The sequence below is a fragment of the Geotrypetes seraphini genome, chromosome 19, assembly GCF_902459505.1.
Source record: "Geotrypetes seraphini chromosome 19, aGeoSer1.1, whole genome shotgun sequence".
Lineage (NCBI taxonomy): Eukaryota > Metazoa > Chordata > Amphibia > Gymnophiona > Dermophiidae > Geotrypetes > Geotrypetes seraphini.
Window position 1 is genome coordinate 36,494,256 of NC_047102.1, and position 19,691 is coordinate 36,513,946.

General features: G+C 39.9%; 1 protein-coding gene and 1 long non-coding RNA gene across 3 annotated transcripts in view; one reads left to right on the forward strand and one right to left on the reverse strand.

Annotated features, from left to right (window-relative positions):
* Window positions 1-1,888, forward strand: part of LOC117352380 — a 255,037-nt gene extending 253,149 nt beyond the window's left edge. Inside the window, exon 3 of the long non-coding RNA XR_004537669.1 lies at window positions 1,628-1,888. This is a non-coding gene — a long non-coding RNA (uncharacterized LOC117352380). The remainder of the gene's footprint in view (window positions 1-1,627) is intronic.
* B4GALNT4 (beta-1,4-N-acetyl-galactosaminyltransferase 4) overlaps window positions 1-19,691 on the reverse strand; it is a 153,271-nt gene that overhangs the window by 107,908 nt on the left and 25,672 nt on the right. The window lies entirely within an intron of this gene.

Below are 19,691 nucleotides of genomic sequence, written 5' to 3' on the forward strand. Positions count from 1 at the left end.
TGCGCCCAGACAATTGAGCGCAGTACGGAGGCGCGTGCCACTCAAAAATACTGTTTTTAGGCTCCGACAGGGGGGCGTGGGGGGGGAACCCCCCCACTTTACTTAATAGAGATCGCGCCACATTGTGGGGGCGTTGTGGGGGGTTGTAACCCCCCACATTTTACTGAAAACTTCACTTTTTCCCTGTTTTTAGGGAAAAAGTTAAGTTTACAGTAAAATGTGGAGGGTTACAACCCCCAAACCCCCCATAACGCCGGCGCGATTTCTATTAAGTAAAGTGGGGGGGTTCCCCAACAAAACCCCCTGTCGGAGCCCCTAAAAACAGTAATTTTGAGCGGCACGCACCTCCGCACTGCGCTCAATTGTCCGGGCGCGCCTTTGTCTTTCGCGCCGTTGTCTATGAACCTATACCATCAATTCAAGGAGACTCGCAAGATTGACACCCCATGCTCCCAAACTACATTGAATAAGAGGGAGGCTATCAGATGATCATGACAGTCTACCTTCTCTAAATCAGCCACAAGATTTACCTCTTAAAGTAACATTAATATGCTCTAGCTAAGAGAGAGCACCATATGGTTGATCAACATTATTAACTGTTTAATACTTGCTCCAGCAAAGAGTTACAGAGTTTAACCCTAAGTTGAGTGAACAAATATTTTCTTTTATTTGTTTTAAATGTGCCACTGTGTAACTTCATAGAGCATCCCCTAGTCTTTGCATGCACTTTTCAAAGAGTAAACAAACTCTCACTTCATTAGAAATCTGCTAAAATGTGGGTTATTTTTTTATTCTTGTTCATACTTTCTCTGTGAGCAGTCACGTATATGCAAATCAGCACTACAGCAAGTAAAACATGAAACATAATGCATGCCATTAAAGAAATCACAGTTGAACAAGAAAGCTATTTCAATGTTACATAAAATTCTTAAGAAAAAGAAAAAAAATAACTTCAGTTTGACTGCTGAGTTATATTGCTACTACCTTCATCAGTATGAATGGTTACAGCCTAAAACACTTTTTGTTCCAAGCCATATTTCGGCATGTTTTGAAATGGACAGGTCTTTGAGTTTATAATGCAAAGCACCCAATTTAAAAAGCTTTCCTAATGATGACATTTTTACTATGAAGGTATGAACCAGGGTTTCTCAGCCCAGACCAGCTTTTAAGATATCCACAATGAATAAGCACATTAGAGAATGACACGTTCTGGTGAGTTTTGTTGGAGTTCCATTCCTTTAAGCTCTGCCTCAACCACACAAGTCTCGAACACTTATGATTTTAAAGTGTTTGAGGCATGTGCAGATGAGGACGGAGCTTGCAGGAATGGGGTAGGGACAGGAAAAGAACTCGTGGGGATGGGACGGGAAAATGAGTTCCCGCGGAGGAGAAGAAAAATTTGTCCCCGTGTCATTCTTTAATATTTTCAAGCAGTGCCTCCATTTTTGCAAATGTATCTCTTCAAGGACTGGGTTGAGAAACTCTGGTTCATACCCACCTCCAGCCTTGATCCCAAAATGTCATTGCCCGCATTGGTCTTAAGCCACACTTCTGAAGCTGTCAAAGCTCACTCCAGCTACAAGGTCATTTAGGTTTTGTTTTAATTGGATTTCTTCCTTTTCAATAGCCTTTACCTGGTATGACCGCTTGCGTGAAAGGACACTGCTGACATGCTCCTCACTCCACTGTGAAGGATTTGCTCTTAATGCTCTATAATTAACTGGTAACCGTGAGGCTGAACTTCTTAATAAAATTATACTCTACCGAGAGCATGGTGAGAACAAGGAACACTCAGCAATAAAGGTAGCTAGTGATGAAAGAGACTCTTCACAGGCACTCTGCCGTGGCAATGAAAGATAATAATTAAATTGTCACGATCATAGAGAAGAAGGCTTTTGTACAGAATATAAGCAGATCTATTATGTGTTTTCTTCTGATTAAAGTGTATATTAGTATATGTTTGTGATATCAGATGTTAAGGTGGGCATTTTGCTTATGAAGTGGTTATATGATGGAGAGTCTTTAGTCCTTTTTGTACTGGACTCCTTTTTGCCTTATGTTCTAGTTATTTATATTTATATGTTTTTAATAAACTGATTGTCCTTGAGGATGATGTGTGGTGTCCCTTCCCCACTCTTTGTCTTGCATTGCTAGATGTGGGGTTGTGCTTTCTTTTTTGTTGTAGATTGGGTAGTTAACGGACTCATACCATCGATCAGATTTCAAGTCAGCTATTAATAGGCACAAAGTTTATTCCATAAAGGAAAGTACCAACACTTACTTTCCTAAATACGAGGGTCATTTCATAAATAATGCACACTATTTTTTTTTTTTTTTTAATTTACATGTTTTAGTGGGGGGGGGGGTTTTCAAGTATTTATTTACAATCCTTCAATATAGTCTCCTTGCTTTGCAATGGCCAAGTCGCAACGTCCGTGAAGCTTCATTATTCCATCCAAGACACCTTTTTTGTTCAATTGCCAAATGGCTTGAGTACCAGCGGAAGAAAGCTCTTCCAGAGATGCAAAACGATGTCCACGCATAGGTTGTTTCAACTTTGGAAAAAGGTCGAAGTCTGGAGGACTCATGTCTGGACTCATGTAGGGAGCATGAGGTAACACCTCCCAGCTGTATTTGTGTAGTTTTCAATGACGAGTGGAGAGCTCCATCTTCCCCACGGCCAACAAAATTTCTACAAGCTCAATCAAAAGTCAAACACCCTCCAGGGGTTCAAGACAAAGTTAGACAAGTTCCTGCTGAACCAGAACGTATGCAGGAAAGGCTAGTCTCAGGGCACTGGTCTTTGACCTAAGGGCCGCCGCAGGAGTGGACTGCTGGGCACGATGGATCACTGGTCTGACCCAGCAGCGGCAATTTTTATCTTCTGATGATTTTTACTTATGATCATGAAGGCATCATCATTACAGATAAAGTTCTATGTGGAAGAAGTGTCACAGCAGTGTATTATTGTGATTTTTTGCAAAAAATGCACAAAACCCGACCTTAGTTACTCTTGGCTGGGCCACTCATTCTTCACGACAAAGCTCGCCCACATGGCTGGGAGGTGTTACCTCCTGCTCCCTACAGTCTAGACATGAGTCCACCAGACTTCGACCTTTTTCCAAAGTTGAAACAACGTATGCGTGGACATCGTTTTGCATCTCTGGAAGAACTTTTTTCTGCCGGTACCCGAGCCATTCGGCAACTGAACAAAAACAATGTCTTGGATGGAATAATGACGCTTCCCAGACATTGGGACTCAGTCATTGCAGAGCAGAGAGACTATATTGAAGGATTGTAAAGAAATACTTGGAAAAATAAATTAAAACATGTAAATTAAAAAAAAAAAATAGTGTGCAATATTTAGGAAACGACCCTCGTAGAATGCTAGTGTAACAGGTAAATAAGTGGATATATTTTAGGTCCAAGCACTTATGTCAGAGCTGGTATAAATGCTCATACCTGGATTGCCAAAGAAAATGAGTAAAGCATTCGATAATTTACATAAGAATTGCCATACTGGCAACAGATCAAAGGTCCATCAAGTCCAGTATCGTGTTTTTAACAATGGCCAATCCATGTCAAGATCTCAAGGAGAAAAACAGATTTCATGCTGCTTATCCTAGGAATAAGCAGTGGGTTTCCCCACGCTATCTTAATAACGACTTATGAACCTCTCTTTTAGGAAATTATCCAAACCTTTTTAAACCCCACTAAGCTAACTCCTTTCACTACATTCTCTGGCAATGAATTCCAGAGTTTAATTACACATTACAATATTTTCTCCAGTTTGTTTTAAATAAACTACTTAGTAGTTTCACTGCATGCCCCCTAGTCCTAGCATTTTTGGAAAAAATAGACAAGCGATTCACATCTGCTCATTACAGTCCACTCAGGGGCTCATTTTTTTTTTTTTTTTTTTAAAGATAAGACATCCAAAAGACAGCATAAACTGGCACTTGGGACAGAAAGATCTTACTAGTCAAAACATCCAAGTGGGCATTTTCAAAACTGACTTTCTAGAAGTTTTTCTGATCATTTTGTCTCAAGTGTATCTAAATCTTAAGGGGGCATGTTTTGTGTGGGATTAGGGTAGGCTTAGTATTTGGACGTTTTAAAGCAATAATCAAATATTTTATAAAACATTTAAAACACAATTTGGATGTTTTGGGATAGATCTGTTTTAAAATAAGTAAGGACCAACAAGGTACCAAAACTGACTAGGTGACTACTAGAGGGATGAAAATATAACCCCCACATACTCCCCAGTGGTCACTGACCACCCCCTTCCACTCCCCCAAATCTGCATGAAACAATACATATCTGTCTCTATGACAGCTGCAGATACTATGGCCAGTCGTAGTAGATAGAGAATGACACGGTGGCAGTTACTCATGGCTAGCCGCCCAAAACGGTGGGGGTGGGGGGTGGAAAAGTGCTCACTGCGGCCATGAGAAAGGAGGGAGGGAAAGAAGAGATCCAGAGTTGAAATAAATAATGTATAAAGGAAAGAAGGGGCACAGGATAAACAGTTTATGGAAGGGGCATACAAAAAGGGAAGATGCCATATGGAAGGGGGAGAAGGCAGACAGTGGATGCAAGAAATAGAGAGGGCAGACAGTGGATGCAAGAGAGAGACAGAGAGAAAGGGTGGACTATGGATGGAAGGGGCAGAGAGAGGGCAGATGCACAGAAGGAAGAAAGAGGGCAGATGCTGGATGGAAAGAGCAGCGTAAAGAGAAGATGATTAAAGCAAAAACAATAAAAGTTAGAAAAAAGATTTTTTTGTTGCTTTAGATTTGGAATAAAGTAGTATTATAGCTGTATTGATAAATGTTTATAATTAGAAAATGGAAATGAGGTAATTTTTTTACAGGACTAATTTTAATACAATTTTTACTAACTTTTGGAGATCAAAACCTTCTTCTTCAGGACAGGATAGGATACTGTTAATGGCATATTATACTGAAGGAGGTTTTGGCCTCTGAAACCTAATTGAAAAATGTATTAGTCTAATAAAATGGTATTTTCTTATTTTCCATTTTTTGTTTAATTTCTATTTTTTAAATTTGTGATGATTGTTTTTACTTCATTTTTTTCAAATTTACATCATATATGTTGCACAGTATTAGAGGACATGTCACTGTTTCTGTGGAGCTGCATTATATGGCGAGAGTCTGGCTTCCTAGGGTTACCAGATGTCCGGGGAAAACCGGACATGTCCTCTTTTTAGACGACTGTCCAGGCCTGGAGGGATTTCCAAAACCTGGCAGTTTGTCCAGGTTTTAGATGGCCCCGAGCTTGGGGCCATGTCTAGATGTCCTCTGCACATGTGTATGACATTGCGTTGACATCCGCGCATGCACAGAAGACATCCAGACATGGCCCTGAGCTCGGGGAAGGAGACACGCAATTTGTGTGGGGTCAGGGCTGGGGCGGAATGGAACTAGGTGGGACTAGGTGTCCTCTTTTTTTAAAGAGGAAATCTAGCAACCCTAGTGCAAGTGAATCATTGCCACAAAGGGAAGGACTTCCCAGCCCACAAGGGCCCCCTGGAGCTGTAAGGCCCAGGGCAGCTGCTCTGTTTGCTCCCCCAAAGCCAGCCCTGCTTCCAAATCCGGAAGGGAGGGAGATGGAATTGAAGAGAGAGTCCATATGTATGATCCAGTGTAGATAGAGGGTTAGGACCTGAGCTTCAGGTGAATCCTGCTAGTCTTACCCAAGAAGGGGTTTGGTGCACTGAAAGGTGAATGTGTCCTAAGGAGGAGAGAAAAGGATTGGACCTTGTGGTTGTGTACTAAATTACACTAAAAAGCAGAAAAGATGACAATGATCCTTACAGAAACCTAGCTTCGGAACTGCATTAAGGAGACACGTCTAAGAGGTACCCACACTGATCCAATACTCTGGGATTCAAACAAATATTATTTTGAGAAAGGAGCTGGCCTACTGACCTGGGACTACAAGGGAAGATACAAAGAGTATCTGACAGAATGAGATGTTCCAAACAGAAGGTTTAATTTTCTAAGTCCTTCCTACTGGGTGTCCAAATGGAATTTATTTAATCTCATTAACTGTGGGGGCCTTGAGTCCGTTTCAAGCGCTTGCAAACAGCGAGGTCTCCACCACTGTTTTTATTCATTGAATTCTCTGTTGCTTCAGCAACAAAAAAAATGACCAACATACTGCACAATGTCTCTGTGCAATGCCTCAGTTTCGCTGGCGATGAGAACACAATTTTCTGTTAGCTTAAAACCTTCAATTTACCTTTGCCTGGTTATAAACCTATTAAAAACAGCAGCAGCACCAAGAAACCTGATTTTCCTCTTCCTTTTTTACAACACAAAGCATGACCTCCTGCCCTGGCTGTTTGCCTGTTAACCTATTAGTATTCCTGCTGCAGCAGACGGCTGCTATCTCCTAGGAGACAGAAGCAGAAAGATCTTCCTCATCAAGGCCAGCCATGGGAAATTAACTTCTAAAAGTCCCTTATTCAGCCTGCACATTCATCACTGACTCTTCCATCATCTACCTCTTAATTCGGGAAACTGGTCCATCTGACTAATTCTGCCTTTTCTCAATATCCATACCTTCATACCCCACACAACCATCCAAACCATTGTTCACCTCGCAATGCAGGTACTCAAAACCGTGAAAGGAATCACATATCTTTAAATGAAAAATATAATTACAAGCCCTATGATGCAAAGGCAGTCAGACTGCAGATACTCCAAAAATAGATTCTGCCCTCTAAAACTGTTCTGCACTGCCTTCCCCTGTTATTTCTAAATAAGGCACCCCCCGTACGTTACAGAATAATAATATACGTGACAAAATGTCTTAGTTCCTCATTTTTGGGCAGTTTGACGAAAATTAGTTAGTTTCTAAGATCAGTAAACACTAGTCAACGCAAATCTTTTCTATAGGCAGGGAATACACTTTCCGAATAATGTTCATAATCTTTTAGAAGGGGAAAATAAGAAAAGTAAGATGAAATAGACAAGCTGACAACGGTGGTATTTCCTACTGGCAATAAGCCTGGCAAAAAAAAAAAAAAAAATAGCACTTGTGTTTAAGATGCCATTCAGTCTTAACACCATGATAAATGGACCCATTAAACAGCTCATGAGTGATCATGATTCATGAATGAATCATGAGAACCTGATAAAAGGCAGGAATGCGTGTTACGTTCGCTAATATAAATCAGGTAAGTTGCCTAAGGAAAGGCTGTGAAGCAAGCATATATAATGCAATCATTTTTAACATGAATCTAAATTAATTATTTATGTTTTATAGTTCATGACTGTAATTTTCTTATTACTTACATCAACGCCACCTCCAGGTGACACTTTGTTTTGAAGACACAAAAGAATTTTCTGCATTAAAAACAGTTATATTCAGGTAAATGAGACCAGAACTCCAATTAAGGGATGATAGGCACTGATTTATTAATATGGTGAAATTTGATCTTACTTGATCATTTTCTTTCCTTGATTCCTGCCACATCAGCCCAGACTAATGGATTATTTCCCCTAACAGCAGATGGAAGCAGAGAAGCTGAAACATTCCAGTGACATCACAGGTATGAGTAATGCATCCTCCTCAATCGTACCAGTATGCAAGTGCCACAACATTCAACTAACAATTTACATACAAACTCAAAAAAAAAACAAAAACTCAACCCTCAGGGGACTCACTGCAGATTAGAGATAAATAAGCAGAGATACTTTAGTGACTTAAAAAAAGAAAGAGCAGGCAGCTGCTGAAAGAAATTCTTGAACACTAAAGTCTTCCTTAGGGGGAGGGTTATTTGAGTGGGCAGACTTGTTGGGCCGAGGGCCCTTTTCTGCCGTCATATTCTATGTTTCTATGTAGTGGTCTAGCAGGAATCAAAGAAAGGAAATTATTATTAGGAAATTATTCCTTTTCATCCTACCAGAACAGTCCAGATTAACAAGATGTACCAAAATTTTATCCCTCAGGACAGGAGGTAGAAAAGGCTCCTTTCCAGTGTTCCCACCCCTGTATTACCATTTTGCAAAGGTATCATCACCATCACCTCTGGCTTATGCGTAAATCATATGATGCTTAACAAAAGAATGCAGTGATGACCCAAGTTGCAACCCTGCAAATATCATCTGGGATGACTGCCCAAGAGGTCATGAGCTTGCAGACCTGCTAGAACCTCTCTTCAATTGTGGATATAGGCTGCTTCTATCATTGCCTTGATCCAATGCGCTAGAGAGGACTTTGAGGCCATTTTTCCCTTCCATGGCACATGAAACAAAACAAAGAGCCAATTGCATTACTGGAAAGAATATGTAACATCCAAGTGGCATAAGAGCACTCTGTAAATGTCCAACTTATGTAGTCTGAGATGTCTCGATTTTACTTTCTAAGAGAAAAGCAAGACCACCTGATTCAAATGAGTAGAAGAAACTCTGGGCAAATGGAAACAAAGTGGGGCATCAAGGATAAAAAAGGATTCCTGCAAGAGAAGGCTTATAACTCAGACATTTGCCTGGCCAAACAAAAATACCAGAATCATCACCTTCAAAGAAAAATCTTCCATAAATACCTGCATCAAAGGCTCAAAGAGCAACTTAGCTAAGGTGCAAACGATCAAGTTAAGATCCCACTGCTGAACAACAACAGTTGACATTCCCAATACAGCACATAAAAATATATCTTTCCACTTGGAAGTAGGCCATCTTTTATTCTATTTTGTTTTACATTACATTACATTAGGGATTTCTATTCCGCCTGTGCCTTGCGGTTCTAGGTTTTATATTCTCCAAAATGATAAGAACCTAAGAACAGCCGCTGCTGGGTCAGACCACTGGTCCATCACGGCGGCCCCCCAGGTCAAAGCCCAGTGCCCTAACCGAGACCAGCCCTACCTTCGTTCATTCTGATTCAGCAGGAACTTGTCCAACCTTGTCTTGAATCTCTGGAGGGTGTTTTCCCTTATAACAGACTCCGGATTTCTAAATTACATTTTCATATAGTTCCACATGGTCTGTTTATGACTTCTAGTCAGGGGATTTGCCAAAATTCCATTATTAATTTTGGGATCATCTTCTCATTAATCTAATTGATCTATGTACGATTTTTATTTGTGTTTATGTACAATTCATATTACTGAAAGGTTTACTAGTAATCCATTCCTGTTTCTGTTATTCAACAGTGTCATTTACAGTTTTCATTTACTTGCCCAGTCTCTGGTATCTAAAAGGGCAATTTATGATTTTTATTTTTTTATCATGATTATGGTCTGCGTGCTACATTTGGATTCAGCTTTACACTGTCAGTCTATGGTTTTAGTTCATGTTTGTCCAATGTGTTGACATTCCATGTACACATGATTTCTTTGATATATTGGTGGTCTGTTGTTAAAATGAAGTAATCACAAAAATTAAAAATTAACTAATGTGTTTTCGTTTTTACTATGTTCACAATTTATATATCCTTGTTTATGTTTGAGACTTTTTAATATGTTCATTTTCATTGGTATGAAAATTGTTCTTTTACACATGCTTTTAAATATGTAACTTAATATGTTTAGGTAAACACCAAAAAGTCCAACAGCTTTTCAGTGATTTTGGTTACTCCGGCATGTTAGTTGGACCGAGCTTTGTTTTATCCCAGACCTGTCATCTGTGAACATATACGCCACAGTGAACATATATTCCTCAGACGCCGAAACACAGTGCTGTGTTGGGTCCACAGCTTCTGCTTGTGTCCTTTTCTGAAATAAACATGTATATTTATTTGGTTTTGTTCTTACATTTTTTTTGTACTCTTGTAATTTATTAGACTTTTGACAAAGGCAGAACTGCCAAAACACTGTCAGTGTCAAATCTGTACAATTCATATCGTACTGTTGACCAATAAAGTTCACTTTGGATAAGTCCTTGGGCTGTGTGATCGACATCTTTTCCTCACGACTTCTGCATCTGGATTGTTCTCCCCATCATAGAGGTCTATTGGGCTCCTCTCCCCAGTTATTGAATTATGATACAGTCTTTGCCTCCACTGGAAGGTCATTCCATACATCTGCCACCCTTTCCATAAAGCACAGTTACTTAGCGTAGCAGGTGTTATCCAGGGACAGCAGGCAAATATTCTCACATATGAGTGACATCATCCACAGAGCCCCGATGCGGACAGCCTGACAAGCAATCTTGCTTGAAGAACTCTACAAAGTTTGCGATAGCCGCACCATGTATGCACGAGTGCCTTCACACCCGACGTAGGGCGCGCGTCTCCACAGTTCAGATAACTAGCCAAGAAGCCAGCCAGGGGAGATGGGTGGGTTGTGAGAATATCTGCCTGCTGTCCCTGGATAATACCTGCTATGATAAGTAACTGCTTTATCCCAGGACAAGCAGGCAGCATATTCTCACGTGGGTGACCTCCAAGCTAACCAGAATGGGATGGTGGGAGTGTTGACAATTTAGGAGAATAAATTTTGTAAAACTACCTGACCAAAAAGGCCATCCTGTCTGGAAAAAGAATCCAGACAATAATCAGAGAGGAATGTATGACAAAGTGGCAGCTTTGCAGATTTCCTTAATAGGAGTAGATCTAAGGAAAGCTACTAATGCTGCCATGGCTCTGACTTTGTGGGCTGTGACTCGACCCTGTAGATTCAGTTCAGCCTGAGCATAGCAGAAAGAGGTAGGTCTTGTCAAATAAATCTGATCAAATATTAGAGGACTACTTACTGGAGTGGACCTCAGGCAAAAAAGGTCATTGGCCACCAACCACCTATCATAAGTGCTTAAATTAGATAGAAGTTAGAGCACAGTGGACTCCCTACTTTTATGGGCCCTTGGGCACTGCCCTATTGTTCCAGTGATTAGTCCACTATTTATGCAGAAATATAAATATACAAATTGTAAGAAGGGAGATTGGTAGAGTCTGGGGACTGAGTGGCAGAACTGCCAAAACAGAATTCTAAAATTAGAAAACCAGTGGCAGCTTGTGTCTCTATCTCCCACTGTGGTAGTCAGAAATCAGAAAGCACTCGCTTAGATGAAACTTTGTTTGACAGAACATATGAAATTAAATCCCCTGGATGTTTCTGTGGCTGATTTTCTACAAGGTGGGCTAGAAAAAAATGAAAAGAAGAAATTCATGGCTAGTGGTCCATAGCTTCATTTAAAGAGAGCGTTTTATTCTATGATTCAGAGCTCCTGATAAAAACTGCTTTACATAAATTCAATTAAATCCAAAGATAAGGGCCAATAAGTTAATGATTAAAATGAGGATTTATAAATGGCAAAAAAATTAAAAGGGGTTGGCACCTTTACTAACCAATTTATTGAGGACCAGAATCCACTTTGTCATGCATCTAATTAAGTGGATTCTAGTCCTCGAAAGCTTAGGCCTAGAAACATAGAAACACGATGGCAAATAAAGGCCAAATGGCCCATCCCGTCGGCCATCCACAGTAACCATTATCTCTTCCTCTCTCTAAGAGATCCTATGTGACTATCCCAGGCTTTCTTGAAATCAGACACAATCTGTCTCTACCACCTCTTCCGGGAGACTGTTCCACACTAGAGAATGACACGGGGAAAACATCACCGTTCCAGCCCCATCCCTGTGAGCTCGGTCCCAGTTCCAGTCCCTGCCCCGTCCTCACAAGCTCGGTCCTCTTCCCCGTCCCTGCCCCATCCCCGCCAGCTCAGTCCCCATCCCCGCCCTGTAAACTGTCAGATCCCATCTGCACAAGCCTCGAATACTTACGATTTTATACTGAACTTATTTTATTAAAGTATAAAAAGAGACTATTCTGTACAATTGTCATTTTATAAACACAAATAATACAGAGCAAGGATCAACAAAACCCCTGTCTCCCCTCCCTTTCACAAATATCCCCTCAACTACTGTGAAAACTGAATAAACCAAATTACTACAGATTGCTAAATAGAAAAATCAAGCTAACAGAATACTTCAGTCACACATGGCAGGAATAGTGTTAGGGGAGAGCAACTAGGGCAACTGCCCCCTGGTCAGAGAGAGAGAGCCCTAAGCCAGCTGGAAGCTAAAGGAGCACAGCCTGGGCTTTGTGGTCCCCAGTTATGTCTAATACCAGCTCTAGCAGGATACATATTTCAAATGTGAAATATTCTAATCACAAAATATAAAACAAATTTGTTGTCTGGTAATTTTATTCTTCAAATCACATTGGTCTCAGGCTTTGGTTTTGGGTTCCTTCTGTCTTCATTGTGGCATGGCTGGCTCCTGAAGGTAAAATAGGCACAAGAGGAACTGGAGAAGAGATGCCAAGTCTGACACGGGCGCAATTTTTTTACTACAGGAGCAAGACTTTTCACCGCTCCCGCAGGGCGGTGAAAGGTCTTGTCCCCCATTCCTACGGTAAACCAGTTGCAAATGTTTCCATTCCTGCGGATTTACTGCGGTGACCACGGTTTACCGCAGTAAACAGTCCCTGTGTCATTCTCTTTTCCACACATCTACCACCCTTTTTGTAAAAAAGTATTTCCTTAGATTACTCCTGAGCCTATCACCTCTTAACTTTATCCTATGCCCTCTCATTCCAGAGCTTCCTTTCAAATGAAAGAGACTCGACTCATGTGCATTTACATCACATAGGTATTTAAATGTCTCTATCATATCTCCCCTCTCCCGCATTTCCTCCAAAGTATACAGAGTGCTAATTACAGATTAATCCGAAAAGTATTGCATGAATAATTATGTTTTTATCAGGACAGATTATTTTACTTTTGATTTGTGTTCAACGCCTAAGAAAATCTAACATCCTTCATGCTGTATAAAAGACTGACTATGCACAAAACAGTACTTTAAAACTTGGTTAAGAACATTCTTTGTGCATCTGTAATTGAGGGCACAACAGACAGCAAGGGTGTAATTTAAAATGAAGTTTCAATAAAAATAACTTGGTTTGAACTTGACTTGTGATTGAATACTGAAAAAGAATCACAGTGTCTTTTTATTAAATACAATGAGTAAACAAATATGTTTGAAAAATGTTTAGGAGCTCATTTTCAAAACAGAAATACCTCCAAAAAGAGACACAAAGTGGCAGATGGACACATTATTCGCCCAGATGTCCAAACTGTTATTTTCAAAACCCTTTTCTATGCTGCATCTAAATCTCAAAGGGAGGAGTGTTTGGGAGGAAATAGCTCAGGTTTACAATTTGGATGTTTTTCTGCAATGATGGAACATTGTAAAAATAAGATGTTTGAGGGTAGACCGGCTTCAATAAATGAATAAGTACCAAAAAGCTGCCAAAACTGACCAGATTATCTCTAAACTAAACTAAACCTTAAGTTTATATACCGCATCATCTCCACGGAAGCAGAGCTCGGCACGGTTTACAAGAACTTAAAAATGAGAAAGGGTAGGAAAAGGTTTACATAAGTTTATAAATCGAGTGGAAAAGTAAGGGAAAAGAAATTACATGTTAGAGAAGAGCCAGGTTTTTAGTTGCTTGCGGAATAAGTGGCGGGAGCTCAGGTTCCGCAGCGGGATAGTAAGGTCATTCCAGAGACCTGTGATTTTGAAAAGAAGTGATTTTCCCAGTTTACCTGCGTGGAGAATACCATGTAGGGAGGGGAAGGATAGTTTTAATTTATGGGCGGTCCTGGTGGAGTCAGGGCACGAGGAGTTGAAAGAAAGTGGGATTAGGGAAGGAAGGATGGATGGATTAAGGCATGACCATCCCCCCCCCTTAATCTCCTGGTGGTATACTACCCAAGGTATCCAAAGACTCAAACGATATGCATTCTTGATAAAGATATTATTTAATTTTCAATAATTACAGCAAAATGCAGCGACTATTTTTTAATCACTACTATTGGTTTGTTACTTTTATGCAAAACTCCTTTCTTTACTAATTGGTATAAATGTTTTTTGAACTCAAATGTATGAGGAGGTTGTTTAATAGATGTAGAATCACCGGTGTTTATCTCATGCATGATGAATGAAGTATATTTTACTAGAGTGACCTGGCTTGCTAGCAACCATGCAATCTAAACCTGTCCACAGTATGCGCTTCAAATGCATATGAAAGTTAAATTCAACAGAATAGTCATCTTTTAAGAGCTTACATCCCCTAGATCAACATGTTTTAGAAACAATAAGATATCTGGTATAGTGCACCCTATTTAAGAACATAAAAACATAAGAATTGCCATCTCCAGATCAGACCCTGGGTCTATCAAGTCCTGTGATCTGTACACGCGGAGGCCCCTAGAATGTGATCAATAAGTCACAACTTTTTCGGGGTGGGTATCATCACTGGTCAAAAACCCTTGATTTTTTAATTTAATATTTTAAATACAATTTTTTTTGTGTATGCTTTTGTAATTTATTTTCACTATAAGTCAAAATATGACAATATAAAAAAAAATTTTCTTCTTATGAATGAGCATGTATAGAACTAGCATCTTATGTATCAAGTATTCACAAAATCATAAAAACATACTTTAGCTAAAATACAAGTTTAAGCTGACAAAGCATCACCAAATAATTTTGTAAGTGATTCTGTGTTCCACTGGCAACCAGTGGGCTTCTTGCAAGAAGTGGGGTATAACATGGTTGGATTTCTTTGCATTGAATATAATCTTTATAGCAGTGTTCTGTATTATCTGGAGTCTTCTTAGTTCTTTTTTAGTTATGCCTTTATAAAGGGCATTACAATAGTCAATGCACGAAATCACGAGAGAATAAATCAAGATATTCAAAGACGCAGCATCTAATAGTTTGGATAATGACCTGATCATACGTAGCCGATAAAAGCAACATTGGACCACTGTACTAATATGAAGATGATAATTAAATTTACTATCAAAGTGACTCCAAGTAATTAGAGTAAAGGTACGATTTTAATAGGTTGAGACTTGAATTTAAGAGGGGTCTGCATGGAAAGTCCTTCCTTTTGGGAAAAATCATTACTTTGGACTTTTCAATGTTCAAAGAGAGCATATGTAGGTCCAACCAGGAGTTAATTTTTTCCAATTTTTGGTTTATGAACTTTATTTCTGATTGATTATTTAGATCTATCGGGTGAATTAGTTGGACATCATCTGCATAAGCAAACATTGTGAATCGGATAGATTGTCCTAATGTTAAAAGGGGGGCCAGAAAAATATTGAAAAGTAGGGGAGATAAGATGGAACCCTGGGGGATACCATAATCAGTTGTAAATGAATCAGACGATGTTGAGTTAAATACTACCTTGGAGGAACGATCTGTAAAAAAAGATGAAAACCAGTCCAAGACCTGGTCTTTGATTCTGATTTCACACAGACGAGACAAAAGAAGCTTATGATCTATCGTGTCAAATGCCGATGATAGATCTAAAGAAATAAATAACACGGACTGGTGATTGTCGAGATGATAAAGAATTTTTGTAGTTAACCTAATAAGTGAAAGTTCTGTGGAATGATATTGACAGAATCCGGTTTGGTTTGGATGAAGCACTTTTGTTTGTTCAACAAAATCTGAGATTTGGCGAAAAACTATCTTTTCTGTAAGCTTTGCCAAGAAAGGAATGTTTGAAATGGGTCGATAGTTTGAAACCTCTTGTGAACTAATTGTATAGTTTTTGATTATGGGATGAATAATTGCTTCCTTCCATACTTTTGGAAGAGTTCCTGTACTTAAATTAGTGCAGATCAGATTTAAAATATCAGGTCCAAAAAATGAAAACAACCAAAACGTTTTAGAAAGATTGGTGGAATAGTCTCCAAGTTGGAATCTTTTATGTTTAGTGTGTTCAAAGTTCTCTGTAAATCTTGAAGTGTGGGTAGGGTAAATTTTGAACATTTAGAGAGAGGGAGATTTACAAGGATTTACACTGTGTACAGGGAGAAGTGGAGTTTATGCTGACAATACTTGATTGGGAAATGGAGCCTCTAATTTTTTGGATTTTCTTGATAAGATAAGAGGCAATTGTTTGAGCTGAGGGTAATGGGGCTGTCAATTTGGACACTGTACTCTGTGAAGTTAATGATTTTGTGATAGTATATAGTGCAGAAAAATACACACACACAAAAACAACAGCCATAGGGTTGTGGGAGGGGGGCAGTATTCTTAGCAGACTGGCCACACAGATATCCAAACTGAGCAGTGAGGCACCCTAGGGTACACATCTTACTATAACCCCCCTTATATTGGACGGTGAGCACCAATGTCTGTTTTATCATTCCATCTGTAAGAAATTCCCTAACCTCTATTTATCCTGTTTGTCAGTTTTGATTAGATTGTAAGCTCTATTGAGCAGGGATTGTCTCTTACATGTTTAATGTACAGCGCTGCATACTTCTGGCAGCGCTTAGAAATGATTAGTAGTAGTAGTCTTTCAAAACTTACTGTGCCCAACTGTATACCACCCTAATAGCCTTTATGTCTGCAGGTATTACCTTTGTCAGTACAGGAGGTTTTGGGTGGGTTTTGAAGGGCTCATACTTTCCACCATAAGTATACTAGTTATAATGCGATATGGGCCTGGAGTCCCGTTCTCTGCAGTCCATTGCGCCAATCACTAGGCTCTCCAGGAACCTGCTTGATGCTCTAATGACTGGTATGTACTGGATTATATGGCGTTCCATGCGAGCTTCAGCTTGGAAAACTGATCAGTTTTGTTGCTGTAATTCCATCTAGTGTGTGAGCATTGATTACCAGTTCATCATTCCTCCCGATGAAGATACATTTTTGAAACTCAGCCTGAGTTGGGGAGTGGGTATTTTGTGATTTACTGGACTTTGAGCTGGTTTTGTTTTTTTTGTCTTTTATGTTTGAAAACTTTTGGTTCACATGGGGGTTCATAATCAAAAAAAAAAAACAACCGTCTAAAAAGTGTCCTAAATGGCTACTTGGACAATCAAAAAGCCTGATCGTCCAAGTACCCATAACCAAAGCTGGTTTTTAGACGTATCTAAAACCAACTTAGGCCTTTCCCCTACCTCTAAACGCACAGAGAGAAAAGAGGCGTGTTTAGAGGAGGGGAAAGGGCGGGCAGTGGGCGGGAGGTGGGCCGACCTACACCTAGGCGTACAACAGGTATAACCAAAACTGTAGGCAGGTTGCCTAGTCGGCACTTAGACCTTTTTGACTTAGACAAAGTCAAACCAGGTCTAAGTGCCGAAAAAGGGGCCGCTGAGCTGATTGTGGCTGCTGCGATCAGCTCAGTGGCCCCAGCAACCTGCCTACCCCTCCACCGCAAGCATTGCGACAGGAGAGATGCCTCATCTCCCCTACCACGATGCCATCACTCCTCTACCTGAACTGCTGCGACCCGCGGCAGGAGAGATGCCCTAAGACTTATCTACTCACTGAAAAAATACGACCACATCACAGAGGCGTATCATGACTCACATTGGCTCCCTATACAAGCCAGAGTGCAATTCAAATTCCACTGCTTATTATTTAAAGCTATAAACGGGGACAGCCCTACCTACTGGAACAATAGACTAACTCAATCCACCTCAACCAGACAGAGAAGAAGCCACACAATATTTACATACCCACCTACCAAAAATATATGACAACTTATTGGCCTCCAAAGCAGCAAAACTGGACCGACAACTCACCAATCTGATGACTTCGACCACAGACTACAAAACCTTCAAAAAAGAAACAAAAACTCTACTTTTCAAAAATACATAAAACCAATGTAACTCAACCAAACATGCCCCTATCTCCTTCTACAATACCAACTACCCATCAGCAAACCAGGAAATGTTCAATCTTCTATTCCCTAAATATTTCTTATATCTTAATTTCTTAACAATATATACTTCTTAATATCTTAATCAATTCTTATGTAATCCGCCTTGAACCGCAAGTTAAAGGCGGAATGTAACAATTTGGATGTTTTAGCAAACAAAATGACCAAATGCCACTTTATGCCATTTTTAGATGGTTTTTTTCTCTTTTGAAAATGAACCCCTTAATGTATGGAAAAGAAGAGAAAAAGGCAGAAGAAATAACAGTTCCTATTTCTGTTCTGTACAATTTTTCATTCTTGGAAGGTATACTGTGATGTTGCTCCACTTCTTTGGTTAATTTTCTCTCTCATTGTTATTCTAAGCAGCAAGTGGTTTGGAAAATTAAAATCCTGCCAAAATCTTCTTGGCACTCTCCATAAAATAAAGCATTATGAGAGTCTGGAATTAAAAAGATGAGTGTTTAAAGGGCTACTCAATTCATATCAGCATGAAGATGCAACTCTTGTATTTTCAAACAGATAAAAGTTGGTAGGGTATACAGCAATGGAAAGGAGGTATACTAGACAAAAAAAGGATAGATTCCAGCTTTACGAAAGTGCATGGGGAAGGTCTGGAAAGGTGAAATTTGTTACCTGCTAAATTCTTTTCATTTTGCCCTGCTAGACCAGTATATAGATGAGTAGGTTATGCTTATTAAAAATCTTTATATACCGCATAATAGCCAAACAAGGATCCAGGACAGGAGTAGGGAACTCCAGTCCTCGAGAGCCGTATTCCATATTTCCCCACTGCATATGCATTGAAAGCAGTGCATGCAAATAGATCTCATGCATATTCATTGGGGAAATCCTGACAACCCGACTGGAATATGGCTCTTGAGGACCGGCGTTCCCTACCCCTGATCCAGGATATATGCAGAGAATACTGAGATTTCAACGATGCCCCCTACATCCCAAAACATGGAAATTGCTCTTCAGAATGTTAGCAAAAGTATGGGAAGAGGAGAACTATGTTTCACATGCGGGAATGCAAGACGGTAAAAGTGTTTTGGGGATCTATTCATCAATGCAATGGAGTAGAGGTTGGGCTGCAGTCCAAGACATTTTCTGCTGTAAGGCAAGAGCTCAGGGCTGGGATAAACTAACAGCCATTTAAATATCTCTTGGTAGCAGTTTACTGCGAAATATTGTAGCTGCATGCTGGAAAGGAGAAGAGACAAGCTTCCAGAATTTTTGTAATAGAATGAGCAACTGCTATTTGCTGAACAGATTGACAGCCCTGCAACAGAGCAAAACTAAAGGAAATGGAACTCAGATGGCATAAATACTGGACATGGCAACTGCATCTTTTGGAGGGCAGCTGTCAATCTTTCGATCACTGGAGAGATAAAATCCCTGGGGAGAACCTAATATACAGCCATTGCTGGAATTCACTCTCACACAGTGACTCAGAATTGATGTTTGACAAATATAGCACTCAGGGGAAAGAGTGGTGTTGGGAATCTGGGGGGGGGGGGGGGGGGTTTGGAATGGGAAGGGTTTTCTTCTTAGGATTTGTCAATTTGAGATGATTTGTAAAGAGTACTAAGCAATGTAATCAAACTGTATTACGCTGTATTCTGCAAACAATATTCAGCTGTTGTAAAGCAGGAAAAGTCAAGAAAGAGTTACGGTACATTGAAAAATGAGAATTATACTCTCTCAGTCCTCTTGATCTTGGCCAGTAGTCAAGTTTGCCACCCAGTTCTCACCAGTCTCTTTCATTCTCATTCCACAGTCCTATCCCCAGCAGTCTCCTTTTCGCAGTTCTCCATCTCTTTCTTATCCCCTTGTCCCCAGTAGTCTCTCCCACTAAAAACTGTTGACTGTTCAAGTTTCAACTTGCTTTTAGAACACAATAATGAAGGCTCAAGTTTCTAGCTGAAAAATTAACAATTTTTGCAAGTCAACCATTCTTTCTTTT